Here is a 16,927-nt window from a genome sequence, read left to right on the forward strand (position 1 = left end):
AAATGTCGGAGAGTCCAGCATCCTACTGTTAGGATATTTTCAACTCTTTCGCTGGGAGTCCATTTTTGGTCTGGATGCGTAGAGACATACTGCACTTTGTCTCCAAGTCTGAACATGTCACTCTCTGCTACATTTCTATTATACATCCCCTTATTACAGAGCCAGTAAACACAGTCCACAACAAGGAGAAAACCAGAAAATTTTCTTCAACATGAAGTTAATGGATATGCTATAAAAATACCAATGCATCCACTGGAGTGATTGAAAACAAAATCAAAAACCTTCTTGTAGAAATTGATGCTACTGTATGACCCATGTAGCGCTGAAAAAATTACAATAAAACAAGATCATTACCCATAAGATGTAGCAAAAACGGTGTTGAAAGGGACATTTACAACTTCAGCAATCAAAAAGTCTTTTATGGATGATCAATTAAGGAATCACAAAAACGTATTGGGAAAGATACAAATGACTAGGAAGTACAAAAAAGTAAAATCCAAAGCAAAAATAATTAGATTTGACACACACACACACACACAAAAACTGCCAATTGAAACGAGAAAGAGCCATTCCTTAGGAAGATGAGCAAAACAACCCCTCAGCCATATTAGCATTGAATCTCACCAGGAGACAGCCACTTTCAACTAGAGATGAAAGAGAAATGGCTCCAACTTTTTGTTCTTTACGTGGGTCATGAGATTGTTAATGGATACCTAGATGTATTCCATATCTAGCCTATTGTGAATGGTTCTGCAATGAGCATGGGAATGCAGATATTGCTTTCATATGCTGATTTAATTTCCTTCAGATACATGCTCAGGGAAAACGGTTGGGTCACAGAGTGATTCTATTTCTAAATTTTTGAGGAACATCCACACTGTTCTATACAATGACTGTCCTAATTTGTATTCCCACCAACAGTGCATACAAGTTGCTTTTTTCCCCACATCTTTACCAGCATTTTTTTTGTCTTTTTGATAATAGACATTGTAACTAAAGTGAGATGATAAAACTGATGATTAGTGATGTTGAACACCTTTTCACGTATTTGCTAGTCATTTATATTCTCTTTGAGAATTGTCTATCCAGAATCTTTGCCACTTGCTTGCCTGAATTGGCTGTTATTTTGTTGTTTTTTGAGTTCTTTGTATGTTTTGGATATTAATCTTTTGTCAGATGAATAGTTGGCAAATATTTATTCTGTTCTGTTGGTTGTCTCTTCCCTTTGTTGCCTGTTTCCCTTTGTTGCTTGTTGTGCCTAAATTTTGTAGTTGTTCTAGGTATTACAATATATGTACCTGACTTAACAGTCTACTGGTACCATTTTTCCTCTTAAAGTGAAACATAAACCTTACCTTCTTGAGAGCCAAGGAGGATATATTAATATCAAACAAGTTGGGATTTATGACAAAGGTCAGAAAAAATAAGGACATATTATTTATGTGATATAATATATTATAATGTGTATATGTGTACATACAATACATACATATGAAGCAAATATGGCAAAATGTTACTGTTACGTCTATGTGTGATCATTGAACTCTTTATACTTTTATGCATTATTTAAAATATTTAAAAATTACTTTCCTCGATATATGTTTACCTCCTTTGTTTGTGTCTTCTCAGGTATTTTCTCTGTGTGCATTTTAGAACCAACTCAGTCAGTGTTGTATTTTTTTCTTCATTCACCAACATGATTTAGTAAACTCAAGAAGGAAAGTATATTGTATTTATTTTTTTCTCTATCAGCTTCTTTTTCTTCCTGATCTTCCCAGATTCCTCCTTTTATTGTTTGTTTTCTTTTTAAAAACATATTTGTTTTAATTTTTTCGTCCTTCTTTTACTTATTTTTTCTTGATAAAGATTTATTTTTACTTGAAAGGGAGACTTATAGAGAGCAGGAGAGACCGAGTTTTTCCGTTTGCTGGCTTACTCCCTAAATGGCCACAATGTCTAGAGCTGAGCTGCTCTAAAACCAGGAGCTTCCTCCAAGTCTCCCATGTGGGTGCAGGGTCCCAAGGTTTTGGGCCATCCTCAACTGCCAGGCCACAAGCAGGGAGCTGGATGGGAAGTGAAGCAGCTGGGACTTGAACTGGCCTCCATTTTGGATGCCAGTGCTTATACAGTGAGAATTCGCCTTTTGAGCCATGGCACTGGTTCTCCCTTCTTTTATTTAATATTGATCTTATTCCATTATGTGGGTATTCCCACCCTCTTTTTTTTTAAGATTTATTTATTTTTACTGCAAAGTCAAATATACAGAGAGGAGGAGAGACAGAGAGATCTTCCATCTGATGATTCACTCCCCAAGTGACTACAACTGCTGGAGCTAAGCTGATCCGAAGCCAGGAGCCAGGAACCTCCTCCAGGTCTCCCACATGGACGCAGGGTCCCAAGACTTTGGGCCATCCTCGTTTGCTTTCCCAGGCCACAGGTGGGGATCTGGATGGGAAGTGGAGCTGCCAGGAGTAGAACCAGTGCCCATATGGGATCCTGGCGCATTAAAGGCGAAGACTTTAGCCACTAGGCCACCATGCCAGGCCCCGACTCTCTTTATCCATTCAACTAAGCACCTTAGTTGACTCTGTATCATTGTTGAGGATTCTCACTTTGTAGCATGGCTTAAACCATTAAGTGGGGCTCTGTGTGTCTCAGGAAACCTGTATCTTCTAGAGCTTCTGTCTGGTTCTGTTGTGGCATGCGAGCGAGAACACACCAGACATGTCTAAGGTTTATTAAGGAGTCTTTATTAACGAAGCTTAGTGATAATAGAGCCCACTAAAAATAGCAAATCACAAGTCCATATGGCAGTCCAACCAATCATAATCCATCCAAATGTAATCCAACCATAATCCAACCAAACATAACCCCAAGAGGAACAAATGGTCATTACCCTCAAGTCCATCCGTTAAGCTGTAGACCTATGTCCCAGCTTCCCCAGCAATATAAGTTATCCTAAGAGACATGCAACGAATAACCTGGACACACTGACAAAGCTGCAGACATTCACCTTTTCCTGGCTTCTCTGCCCATTTTCCATCACTGCTTGGCCTCACCTCTCCTGGAACTCCTGATAGTACACAAACCAGAAATAACATTGCTATATCCATTGTCCCATTTAAGCAGTACACAGGGACCATGCTCAGGGGATTACCTTTCCTGGGCCAGCCAAGAGTTAAGTCAATTTGTTTTAATTTTTTATTGGAAAGTCACATATACAGAGGAGAAGAGAGAGAGGAAGATTTTCACATCCACTGATTCACTCCCCAAGCGGCCGCAACAGCTGGAGCTGAACCAATCCGCCACCAGGAGCCTGGAGCTTCTTCCGGGTCTCCCATGTGGATCCAGGGGCCCAAGGCTTTGAGCCATCCTTGACTGCTTTCCCAGGCCACAAGCAGGGAGCTGGATGGGAAGTGGAGCTGCTGAGATTAGGACTGACACCCAAATGGAATCGTGGGCGTACAAGGCGAGGACTCTGGGTGCTAGGCTACCACATGAGGCCCTATTGTTAGTTTTCTGTTTAGAGATCTTTCTTTTAGGGAAGGCATGCTGGTGTGAATTCACCGTTTTCTTTGATCTGAGGATGTTTTGATTTCATCTTCATTTTAGCTGTATGTAGGATTCTGGGTTGAGAGTCCTTTTCTTTCAGCACTTGAAAATTTGTATGCTACTTCCTTCTGATTTCTGTTGCTTCTTATGAGAAATTTCGAAGTGATGTAAGCAAAAGTGTTACTTTTGCCTTCGATTTTTAGAAATTTGATATGTTTTGGCATGAATTTCTTTGGATTTTTCCCCCTTGGTGTTTTTCAGCTTCTTGAATCTATATAATTATTAATTTTTAAATTCAACTATGTAATTTGGTCATGGAAGCTTTTTATGATAACTACTGTTAAAAATTTTTATCTGATGGTCCTTGTTTTTGTCATGTTGATATTGGCTTCTATTGATTGCTTTTTTTTCCATTTGGTTCGAGATACTTTTCTCTTGGGAGAGGATGGAAGTCCTAACTCTTCCCTAAGTCACTTTGAATGTCACCCCATAATGGCGGAAGGAAAACTCACTGCTCACAAGTGAATGTCCCTGCTCCCCATGGGCTCTCTGTTGCTTCTGCAATGGGACCCTAATAATATCCACTGGGAGTGAAAGTCCTAGATGGCTATTTGGCTTTCTTTGGTGCCATGCCAAGAAGGGCATGTAAAAGAGTGTATGTGTGTATCCTTTTCCACACAGTCTTTTCTAGCAAGATTGGGTAAGACTGCGTTTTTTTCCCTTTTCTGCTTGGCATGTTAGTCAACTTTCCATTGATACAACAGAGTATCTGGGGCTGGGTAACACAAAGAAAAGGAATTTATTTAGTTTGCTGTTTTGGAGACCAAAAGTCCGTGACTGCAATCTTGGGTAAGGCCCTCGTGACAGATGCCATCATAGTGGCAATGTGTGAAGACACAGAATCACATATCGAGACAGGAAGCCAGAGCACAGAAAGTGGCCATTCTTGCTCTTTTCAAAATAATTTTATCTTTTGGGAGCTCACCGGGATCCCCAGAGAAGGTAATTATATTACTTTCTTCCAAGAGTAGCACCCCTAATGACCTAATTACCTTTGACTAAGCCCCATTTTTTCCCAACTCCACTACCTCTCAACATTGTCACACTGGGGACCAAGCTACTAATGCATGAATCCTTGGGGATAGTCAAACCATGTTTAATTCATAACAGTTGGATTAATAGGGCAGTTATTGTCTGAAAGTTTTCTCTCTGGGTAGGCTGCTTTTCTACCCCATCTTTGGCTAGGAAGAGCAGGATTGTGTGCTGTTTTCTTTGTGCCCTTTGGTATTTCTGGGTTGCTAGCTTGTCTAGTGCTTCATCTGAAACACTAGAAACCAAGAAGAAAACCCCTGGAACTCAACACCATGTCGTTCTTTTGGTTTCAAGAATCCTAGCTTATTTCCTCCACCTTTCAAAAAATCTCCTTTGTTTTGTATACTCATATACCACCATGGAGTTTTAGTTGTATTCCATGGAAGGAATATGAATAAAATATACCCTCTGTATTGCTGGAGTTTAAAATTCAGTCCTGATAGTTTTTACCTTTGTCACATTTACCATCTTCTGTGCTCTGGCCCTCAGAAGCTTAATCTTCACACCACAAATGTATCTTCCAGGAGAGGGCATAGCATCTTGTCAGTTACTCTGCTCTTTTTAGTTGTAACAGAGGAAATAGCAGATGCAAAGGTTCAAGAAATAAGAACTGTCTACTAAAAATAGTTCAAGTTGGTAATAGCCATAGTATAAGTGTAGTGTAAGGGCTAGGTTCACCCTGTGTGTTTTATTGAGTCTTTGTGTTACATCAGCATGACTCTGAAAATTATTTATTCACAGTGTGAGAATAATTTGGTGGAGATCAAGAGATCGAGTGTCAGAATCTAAGTGGGAAAACACTGACTAGTGGAGAGGTAGTGCTAAGTTAGCATATATTCAAATTTGGCTGCTAATTCATTGGATGTTTAGTGACGAGAGGGATTCCGTTTGAGTGAATGGGAGGCACTGGGGCCTTTGATAGAGGCAGACACTGGAGTTCCAGTCACTGTTTTGTTAGCAGAACCTAATTTTTAAAGTTCCCTTTATTATTCTAGACCTTTAGGATTATTTGCGATATAACACTGCCTGACTCATTTCAAATTTCAATGCTAAGCTAAACCTTGATGGTTTGTACTGAAAATCCTCATGATCGAAGTTGCAAATTCATCAGCTTCCTGCCCGTCATTATAATCTGCTTTTGACCAAGCCTCTGAGAACCCTTTTGAACACAATTTCAAGTATTCATACCAGGGATCTAGGTGATGAATATTTATCCTCTGTGAATATTTCCTTTCAGTCTTAGAATGTAGGAATATACTTAAAAGTTAACTTAGTCAACATTCAGGCATTGTCCCAAAGAAGGTTTCACTTGGTTAGTGTAGATTCTGACTATACAAATCTTACAGTATGTCAGAGTATACGAACTTTGAATTTAGATTTGTAGTCCTCCCTTACCTGTGGTTTGACTTTCGATGTTTTCAATTACATGAAAATATTAAATGGAAAAACCAGAAATGAACAATTTGTAAGTCTAAAATTTTGTGACATTCTGAGTAGTTGATAAAATCTCATACCATCCCTCTCTGTCCCTCCTGGGATGTGAATCATCCCTTTACCCAACATATCCATGCTGTATATACTGTCCAGCCACTAGTCACATTGTAGCTGTAATGGTTATTAGATTAACTGTCTCTGTGTGGCAGTTCAGGCAGTCTTTGTATGATATCCATATCACAGTGCCTCCTATATCATTCACTTCACTCCATTGCATCATGCTGGCATTTGCATCATATCATATCACAGGAAGAAGGATGAATAGAGCACATCATTTTAAGAGAAACTGTATTCACATAACTTTTATTACAGTATATTGTAACTATCCTGTATTGTTATTGTTCTTAATATTTTATTGTGCCTCATTTATTTATTAAACCTTAACACAGTTTGTGTATATGTAGGAAAAAACATGGTATTTAGAGAGTGTAGTATTATTTGTGGTTTCAGGCATCTACTGGGGTCTTAGAAAATATCCTTCATGGATAGTGGAGGAAATCTGTAGTCATGTTAACTTATTCAAGAGGAGATGTACCCTCTGCTTGATATTCTACTTAAAGCTGATGATGAATGGCATCCCAAGAAACTAAAGTAGAAATTCTCTCCATCATGTAATACCGAATTTTATACGAAAATAAAAAGTGCCTTTTCTGAAACAGACGTAATTTGTGTGAAACTCTTTTCTCAGCAACACTGGATGAGCTTTCTTTTGAGTACTAGACATCACAGAGAAAGGACCTGGAATGATATAAATCATTCAGGATTTCTGAGGATGCTTTTGCTTTCATCAATGGTAAGGATTCTGTGCTGTGTGATTATTATTTCCTTGGTCGGTGCTACAGTTTGATTGTATCCGCCAAAGAAGTTCAATCCGCAGTGCAGCAGTGTTGAGAGAGCTCTACCCTCATGAGTGGATTAATGCCATTGTTGCAGGAATCAGTTCATTATTGTGGGAGTGAGTTCCTTACAAAAGGATGAGTTCAACCCCCTTCTCTTTCTCTCTTGCCCTCTTTTGTCCTTCTGCCACATCAAGAAGACTCTCACCTGATATAATCCCTGATCTCAAACTTCTCAGTCTCCAGAACTATGATAAATGAATTTCTGTTCATTACTAGTTAGTTATCCAGTATGTGGTATTCTGGTATAGCGGCACAAAATGGGCTAAGATACTCAGCATCTACAACCACTAGCATTTCCTTAGCCAGCAGTTATATGTTACATTTTCTGGGTTGAACAGAATACATTGAGGAAAATCATACAATTCAGGTTCCGAAACAGGCTTGTGTGACCTGATAGCTGCAGTATGTCTTTGAGAGAGCATTTAGAGACATAGAAAGCTATGAAGCCTGTGACGACATTTGGACCATTCAATATGGACCAGTACAATATGAAGACAGGTAATAATATAAGAATATATCAAACAAGTTAGGTTGCAGTTGTCAATAGACTTAAGATACTGGATCTTGCTGTTCAAGGGAATGAGTAAAGTGTCATCCATCAATCCATCTATCCATTTCTATCAGGTTTCGCTAAATGACTTCCTGCTATAGTGACAGTCACTATACCAGGCAATGACAACCAAGTATAAGACATTGGTTAGTCTCTGCCCTTTGACTGATAACTACAAAGGTTGTTGCTGACATCCCAACCCGCCTTTCTCAGTCCAGACAACTACCATGTATATCTACAGTCAGCCTGCAATATAGAATGACTTAAGGAGAAGACTTAAGCAGAAAACATTTTTTTCCTAGTCTGTCTATTCATGGATGACTGATTTTCTCACGGTGAGCCTAGATGCTTTAGCCGTGATTCTCTGGGACCAGCACCATAGCGCAGTAGGTTAAGCCACCTCCTGCAATGACTACATCCTGTATGAACACTGGTTTAACTCCCAGCTGCTTCCCTTTCCATCTAGCTCCCGGCTAACGCACCTGGGAAAGCCACGGAAGATCGCCAGAGTGCTTGAGGCCTGCCACCCACATGGGAGACTCACAGAGTTCTTGGTCTCTTTCTTTGACCTGGCTCAGCTCTGGCCATTGTGGCCATTTGGGGAGTGAATCAGCAGATGAAAGGTCTTGCCTCTCCATCTGTCTTTATAACATTCACCTTCAAGTAAATAAATAAATAACTTTAAAGAAAATCAAGAAACCTCTACTATGGCAACAAACAACAGAACTATTTATGCAGTTCACTTTCAGTAGGAAAGTAGTCATGTTATTCAGTGGCTCACACTGAACAAATCACTAACCTTTTGTGACTAGATCCCCATTCTGTAGGATGTATTTTCACTCTTATGATAGTGTTCTTTGATGTAAAAAAAAGTGTTGGCTTGTTAACATTCAAGTCATCTGTTTTCTTTGTTTAGCTGTGTATGCTTTTGGTGTCATATCCTAGAAATCACCACCAAATCCAATGTTCCGGGCCTTTGCTCTCTTTTCTTCAAAGAACTTAGTTTTTATGCTTTTGTTACATTTGTATTTTTATGCATGACATGGTAAGGGTCCAACTGCATTCTTTTGTACATGGACATCCAATTTTCCAAGCACTGTTTGTTGGGTGGTATCATTCACCATTGAAATTGCTTTTATTTATTTGTTTATTTGGTTTTTGACTTTGTATTATATTGCTTTGGTCTACATATGTTTGTATGATAGAACCACATTGTTTTTAATTTGGGGGCTTTCTAATGAGGTTTGAAATCAGGAAATGTGACTCTTCCAATTTTGTACTTCAAATTGTGCTGGCTATTCCCTTGAGATTCCATATAAATTTTAGGGTGAATTGTCTTATGCAAAAAAAGGTCATCTTTGGGAAAAGAACATGTTTTTATCAAGAGATATCCCTTCTCCCCATGAAGCCAGCTTGAAATAAACTACTTTCTCTGACCCACACTCATCTCTGATGAATTGGTTATCCAGATGGTAAGCAGCATGGGCCTGATTATTTGTCCAATTCTCTTCTTCCCTCCATCAGTTCATCTGGCACATTTCTGAAATTCCAAGTGCAACCTGCAACCTGATGCCTTTCATCAAGTACTTCTAAGAGATTGTGTCAAGATTTGAGAGCAACAAGGTAGAACTTTATTAGAAATACTCTGAGAAATAGTCTCACAAGAGTTTCTGCCAATTTACCTTCCTCACTAATGAAAATCACCTACAACAAGCAATAACTCATCAAACTCATCAACTACTACTACTAAACATCGAGGGGGACCTAATACCGCCAACTGAGATAACTGTGCAGATCCATCTGGAAAGCATCTTTGGTGTCTGAGTTCACTCAAAACTGTCCTGCTCAGGCAGACTTCACCTTGAGTACTAATATTCAGAGTTTGTGATCCGTTGTCACTGGAAGGCAACACATTCTATCTTGTATGGACTGCTTTTTAAGAACTGATACTGGGCTTAGCATTCAAGGAAGAAAAAAGAACTGGCCTTGAAGAAATTTCTTTGAGGCATGTAGAATAGGCCTCCATTTGTATAGCTAAACTAAATCTGTTGACATTAATAGAATTCTACTTAATTGCTTCTCTTCACATCTATTTAATGCTAGTAGGTTTATTTACCATTTAATTTACTGAGCTCTCACAAACTTATTTAATTAGAACATTATTATTCGTTTACAAGGCATTCTTCCCTTACTATTACATATTTTATTAGACACAGAGGCTCCAAGTGGGAGGTAGGGAATCATTGTCAAATTTACTTTTTCAAATTTAAAGTCTGAAGTAAGCTAGCTTTGTTACAAGAACTAACTGTGCTTTTAATGATATTTTGTGCTGTTCTTTCTTGTTGACTGATTGTGCCACCTTGCAACAAAGATGTCTTTAGACAAGTGGTGTTGCCCTGATTGTAAAGAGCCATCTCTCCCCACTCTAGCTTTAGGACATTGGTTACAACAGACTAGACTTGTTCAAAATGATTATTCTGAAAGTGACCTAGATCGAATGTTTAGAGCTAGCTTTTGCCCTCAATGTCACCATGCAATTGTAGGCCTTACTCAGCCTCCTTTTCCAATTGAGTGGGCGCCCTCAAACTTTACCAGGTGGACCCAAGAAAAGGCCTTCCATCCCATTCACCAGGGCCCTCCACTAGTTAGAAAACCTATTTATCAGTCCAAACTGGTTACATTTAATGCACCATTACATTTCATTTTGTCCAGGACCAGTAAGGTCCTAGACCAGAGACTTGGTGGTTACATTGAAATGGCAGCTGAAAGACAAATAACTTTAACCACTTCTTCTGCTCGTTTACTGGATGTTTCTACACCTGAGGGTTCTCCTACAGTGGATGCAGACCTAGTATCCTTACCTGATGATTTTATTCCTGAGGAGCTTTTTATGGAGAACTCAGACACTTTTAACTAACCACACTCTGCTAAACATCTAGTTCTAGCTCAGTCCGTTGTCCCTTTCTACATTCTTAAGTCTGTTACACTTGCAGTTACTGAGATGAAAAATGTAATCCAGGTATAGTTTCTAAATCTATATTTTAAAAGTATTATTTAGGACTAACAAGTAATTCTAACACCATAAAGTATAGAGGACAATACTCTTGTCAACCACTATAGTTTGTTCTTGGGCCTTTCCAAACTGTTTTAAGTACAAATAGGTTTTTCTGTGTTGTTTCAGAGTTTAATGTGTGACTTGTGTACACTGCCTTAACAAAACTTTGCTTAAACTTAATATAAAATATAATTGGGCATAGTTCATCATAATTCCTGTTTACATCTTACATTCCTGAAGATTATTACCTTGTTGCTAATTGTAACACTGTACAACTGGGGAATTTAAATCTACTAAAAACCTCAGTAAAATGCAGTGACTTAAGATTAGTAAATTACATATAGTACAGTTTTCTGCTTATCTGAAATATTACCTCAACATTTCCTACTTTCAAACAAAAAGCCAGCAAGAAGTGAATATTGTGGCACTATGAGTTAAGTTACTACTTGTGATGTCTGCATTCAGTATCAAAATGCTGGTTCAAATTTCTGCTGTCCCACTTTGTCTCTTTATTAAAGTGCCTGACAAATAGAAAAGGATGGCTCAGTTAGTTGTGTCCCTTGCCACCAATATGGGACACATGGATAGAGTTCCCGGCCCTCAGGCTTCAGCCTGGCCCAGCCCTGGCTGTTGGTGCAGATTGGAGAATGAACCAATGACTGGAAGATCCGTCCTTCTCTCTGCCCCTCGTTCCCTTCCCCTCTATGTCATTCTGACTTTCAAAGAAATGTTGTGTAAAAGTTACCAAAACATAGCGTAGAATAACATTTGTGATGGAAGTTATGAAAAAAAGGAAAAAGTGATTTGAACATGAATGAATACAAAAATGAAAACAGTGACATATTTCTGAATCTTACAGATACAAAGGTTTGTGTTTATTTAGATTACTTTTAATATAAAAGGGTAAAAATATTTCACCATTTTTCTTTAATATTGAAGAGACAGATTTACAGAGAGAAAGATCTTCCATCCCCTAGTTCACTCCCCAAATGACTGCAATGGTCAGAGTTGAGCATTTGAAAGCCAGAAACAGGAGCCTCTTCCGGGTCTCCCATGCGGGTACAGGTATAGAGTACAGGGTCCCATGGCTTTGGGCCGTTCACTGCTTTCCCAGGCCACAAGCAAGGCTGGATGGGAAGTGAAGCAGCCAGGACAGGAACCAGCACGTATATGGCATCCTGGCGGTTGGAGGTGGAGGATTAACCAACTGAGACATTGTGCCGGGCCTTCCCCATTTCTATCTTAGTGTATTTCCTTTGCATGATTAAATTGTTTAGACATAGATATTATTTTCCAGAAAGTTCTTTAGAATTTTGGTTTAACCCCGTAGGAGACATTTCTTATAATCAATCTTTTTAACATTTTTTTCGATTTTTAAAAAGTGTACCATTATATAGTTTTGTAGGTGTAGGGATTCCTCTCTTCCTTCCCTTTCTTCCCTCCCAGTTTTTCCTCCTGCCGTAATATATCTTGTTAAAATAACTGATTTGATTTATATGAAGTGAACAAATTTCACATATCTCAGAATCCAGATTTGGGAGCACAGCGGTGCCTCCCATCTTGCCCTCCCTCCTGCCCGTGTTCCTCACCCCCTTCTCCCCTTCCTTATTTCTTTCTTTGTAACAGATAGTAATACTTTCTCTTAGAGCACTATGATATGTAATAACACTAGTAATTGCTTATATTTTTTACTGTATCTTATGTTTTAAAGCTTTCTTCATCTTTGTTAATGTTATTCTTGGCTGATAAAATAAGTACGATTATCAAAAATCATTGGGATTTTGACATGAATTTTATTGAATCTCTAGATAGCTTTGGTAGTATTGATATATTCCATTTCATGAGCAATATCTGTGTCTTTTCACAATTGTTTTCTGTTTTTCAGGTATACAGTTGTTTTATATCTTTTCTTGCAGTTATTCAGAAACATTTTATTGTTTCTAATATTGTTATAAATGTTTTATTCATTTCCTTTTCAGTTCATTCATTGTTAGTATCTACAAATCCGAATTACTTCTGTGTGTTTATTTTGTATACAGCAAATTTACTGGTTACTAGTACTGGCAGTTCTGTCATGGAACTGTTGGGATTTTCTATGTAATAAGATCATGTTATCTGCAAAAAAGAGACAGCTTTACTTCTTCCTTTTAAAATATGGATCCTTTTAATGTATTTTTCTTGCCTAGTTTCTCTGACTAGATTCCAAATAAATGTTAAGTAGAAGTGGTGAAAGTTAGCATCCTTTTCTTGTTGCTGATCTTATAGGACTGCTTTCAGTCTTTCACCATTCAGTGTGCTAGCTGTGCGTTTGGCATTGGTGTGATATATTTCTTGTGAGTGATCAACCATTATATAGTGTGTGTATGTGTGTGTGTGTGTGAAAATCCATGGTTTACACTAAGGTTCCATCTTTGCAGTGAACATTCCATGGCTTTTCATAAATATATGACATGTATCCACTATTACAATATCATACAGAATAGCTTCGCCGGCCTAAAATCCCTGTGCCTTGCCTATTCATCCTACTTCTCTTCCTGGAGCCCCTTACAAACACTGTTTTATTTTTCTCTGTATCTTTGCCTTTTACTGAGTGTCATATATACTAGCATTACAAAAGTTTTGTGCATAAATGTAATTCAAAAATAAATTTCTTTTGGTACAAAAGTGTTTGAAATCCATGCACAGCTTTTTCGTAATATGCATTTCTGGTTAACTATTTTAAATCTTTTTACACCAAAGTAAGCTTATATTTTAATTCTATTTTTAATGATTATTTTAAAGAACCTACGTGGAATTCTACAATGGATAGATTTTACAGATTTACTTGCTTTACTTAGTAGTCATTTCAGTCTCCTTCTATCACTTTGTATCTTGATGGTCTATTTCTTTTTGTTGCTGAATGATATTCCATTGTCTCAATGTACCACAGTTTACCTATTCACCTACTGAAAGATATCTTGGTTGCTTCCATGTTTTGACAATTGTGAATAAGTTATAAATGTATGCAGGTTGTTCTGTAGATGTAAGTTTTGTCACAGGAATCAGGAACCTGATTGCTGAATCATGATAAAGTGTGTCTAATTTTGTAAGAAACTGTAAAAATATCTTTCAATGCAACAGCAATCACTTTTGCATTCCCACCAGCTAATAAAAGAGTTCCTGTTGCTCTTTATCCTAGCCAACTTTAGTGTTTCAGTGTTCTGAATTTTGGCTTTCCTAAGAGCTTTGGAATGACATCCTATTGTTTTGATTGCAATTTCATTATGACATGATATTGTGTATCTTTTCATATGTTTATTTACCATCATATATATCTTGGATGAGCAGTTTAGATCTTTACTTCTATTTAAAACTTTTAAAAATTGCTTAATTTATCTGAAAGCCAGAGACAAGACACACAGAGACATGGAGCAAAAACCAGGGCTGTGCCTGGCTGAACCCAGGAACCTACAACTCAATCTAGGTCTCTTACATGAATGATGAGGGCGTAGTTGCTTAAGCTATCACAGCTACCTCCCAGGATGTGCAACATCAGGAAGCTGGACTCCAGAGCAGAGCTGGAACTTGCACCAAGATACTCTGATATGGGATGCATGAATTTCCTGTTTGCTGTATTTTTACTTAGGTTATTTAATTATTATTGAATTTAAATAATTGTTTGCATATTGTGAATATCTGTCCTTTACCATAGAAGTGTGTTTCAAACTATGTCGCTTGTCTTTTCATTCTCTTAACAGTATCTTTCATGGAGTAAAAGGATAATGAGTATATGACATATTGAAATTTGATAGATGATATTATATGAGGTCTTCAAAGCAACTTTACAACTTTTCTGCCTCTATCAGAAAAAAGAGAAATGTTCTAAATCAATGAACTGGAGCCAGCACCATGGCATAGTGGGGAAAGCCCCCAACTGGGGCACCAGTACCCCATATGGGCACCCAGTAAAGTCCCAGCTGCTCCACCTCTGATCCAGCTTCCTGCTGGTATTCCCAGGGAAGGAGTGCAGGATGGGCAAGTGCCAGAGGCCCTGAACCCACATGGGAGACTCAGAAGAAGGTCTGGTTCCTGGCTTCAACCTGACCACCATCATAGCCATTTGGAAAGTGAACCAGCAGGTGAAAGCATGCTCGCGCGCTCTCTCTCTCTCTCTCTCTCTCTCTCTCTCTCTCTGACTTTGCCTTTCAAAGATAAATAAATCCTTTAAAAGATCAATGAACTAAATTTCCACCATAAGCAAATAGAAAGTAAGCACAAAATACTTGAAGAGTAGGAGAATGAAGTTTAAAGGATAAAACTGGAAGTCACTTAAACTGAAAGTAATACAAAATATCAACAAACTTGATTGGTTTTCAAGGACTATTAATATTGATAATCACCTAGCAAGAATGAATAATGAAGGAAAAATGAGAAGAAATACAATGTCTTAATATAAGGATTAGAAGGTCAGTTAACAGTGCAGATCTATGAGACATTAACAAATGGTGAAGGGGAACAGGCATTTGGCCTAGCAGTTAAACCAACCATTGGGATACCATATTGCATATCCAAGTGACCACTACTCCCAATTTTAGCTTCCTGCTAATGCCCTGGGAGGCAATGGGTAATGGCTCAAGTAGTTGGATTCTTGCTACCCATCAATTCCTTGCTCCAGGCTTTGGCCTGACCTGTCCCTTGCACTTGTAGGCATTTGGAGTGTGAACCAGTGAAGGGGGACTCTGTGTTTATCTCTCTGCTTCTCAATTAAATAGTAAATGAGTAAAAAGTTGAAATATTTAAAAAAATGAAAGTACAGGGATCTGCATTATGGCACACCTGGTTAAGGCACTGCCTGCAGCACTTGCGTTCCATATGAGATTTCCAGTTGTTCCATTTCCAGTCCAGCTCCCTGCAAATGGTCTGAGAAAAGCCCTGGAAGACTCAAGTCCTTGGGCCCCTGAACCCACATGGAAGACCCAGAAGAGATTCCTGGCTCTTGTATTGGGTCTACCTCAGCCCTGGCCATTGCTGCCATTTGTGGGGATGGACTCAGTGGATGAAAGATCTCTCCTTTTTGTCTATCCCTCCCTTGCTGTAACTCTGACTTTCAAATAAGTAATTAAATAAATATTTAAAAAATAAAAATATAAAGACAATAAAAGGTTATCACCACTGATGATGGTAGCGATAGGTTTTTTATTTATGAAGTTGAAGTTTTGCTGTTTTCCTAATTTTATGAGTTTTTATTATGAATAGAAGTTATACATTATCAAATACTTTTCTTGCTCCAGTTGATATAATCATTCTCACCATTCACCACAAAATGTACATTCAGCTTAGTTTTTCCCCCTGAGTCTTTTACAGGATCTCTTCACACCTGGTGATCTTAGCATCTTCTCAGAACAAGACATCCTCCCTCACTCAAATCTACAGCCCTGAAAATGACCGGTCAGCTGCTGTATGCAACCAGAGGCCTTCAAGATACCTCTGTTAGTTGGAGCTCATGCAGCCATAAGCTGAAAGTATAGAAGCAAACCCCCAAAGCCCTCTGACTGCTGCTGTTGCTTCTTGAGACACAGCCCTTCATAGCCCTTTGACTGTGAAGTAAAACTCCACTTTGCTTCTTTTTTTTTAAAGATGTATTTATTTTTATTGCTAAGTCTGATATAGAGAGAGAAGGAGACACAGAGAAAAATATCTTCCGTCCGATGTTTCACTCCCCAAGTGGCCGCAACGGCCGGTGCTGTGCCGATCCGAAGCCAGGAACCAGGAACCTCTTCCAGGTCTCCCACGTGGGTGCAGGGTCCCAAGGCTTTGGTCCGTCCTCAACTGCTTTCCCAGGCCACAAGCAGGGAGCTGGATGGGAAGTGGAGCTGGTGGGATTAGAACCGGTGCCCATATGAGATCCCGGCATGTTCAAGGCAAGGACTTTAGCCACTAGGCCACCGCACTGGGCCCTCCACTTTGCTTCTTTTCCTCCAGCCTCACAAGGCTTTGGCTTATTGAAGCACAACCCTTCAGGGCTATTAGTTCTTTGCCATGCACATTTGCCCTTCTCCACATCCTTCTCTTTCCCTCTGTGCCCTGGTGTTATTGCTTCTTAAGGTACAATCCTTCCCTTGTAAAGTAAAACTTTGTCCATGAATTACTAGTAATACAGTCTTGCTTGGTTGTCCTATGTGCCTTGGTATTCCAAATATGTCAATGATTTTCTTTTCGAGCCTGTTGATATACTGGATTATACTGGTTATGTTTTGAATGCTGAACCAGTTTTGAATACCTAGAATAAATGTCATTTGGCTATGG

General features: G+C 38.7%; 1 long non-coding RNA gene across 1 annotated transcript in view; it reads left to right on the plus strand.

Annotated features, from left to right (window-relative positions):
• LOC131478613 (uncharacterized) overlaps window positions 1-9,804 on the plus strand; it is a 51,211-nt gene extending 41,407 nt beyond the window's left edge. Inside the window, exon 4 of the long non-coding RNA XR_009244580.1 lies at window positions 9,112-9,804. This is a non-coding gene — a long non-coding RNA (uncharacterized LOC131478613). The remainder of the gene's footprint in view (window positions 1-9,111) is intronic.
• Window positions 9,805-16,927: the final 7,123 nt, after the last annotated feature.

Source organism: Ochotona princeps, chromosome X (genome assembly GCF_030435755.1).
Source record: "Ochotona princeps isolate mOchPri1 chromosome X, mOchPri1.hap1, whole genome shotgun sequence".
Classification (NCBI taxonomy): domain Eukaryota; kingdom Metazoa; phylum Chordata; class Mammalia; order Lagomorpha; family Ochotonidae; genus Ochotona; species Ochotona princeps.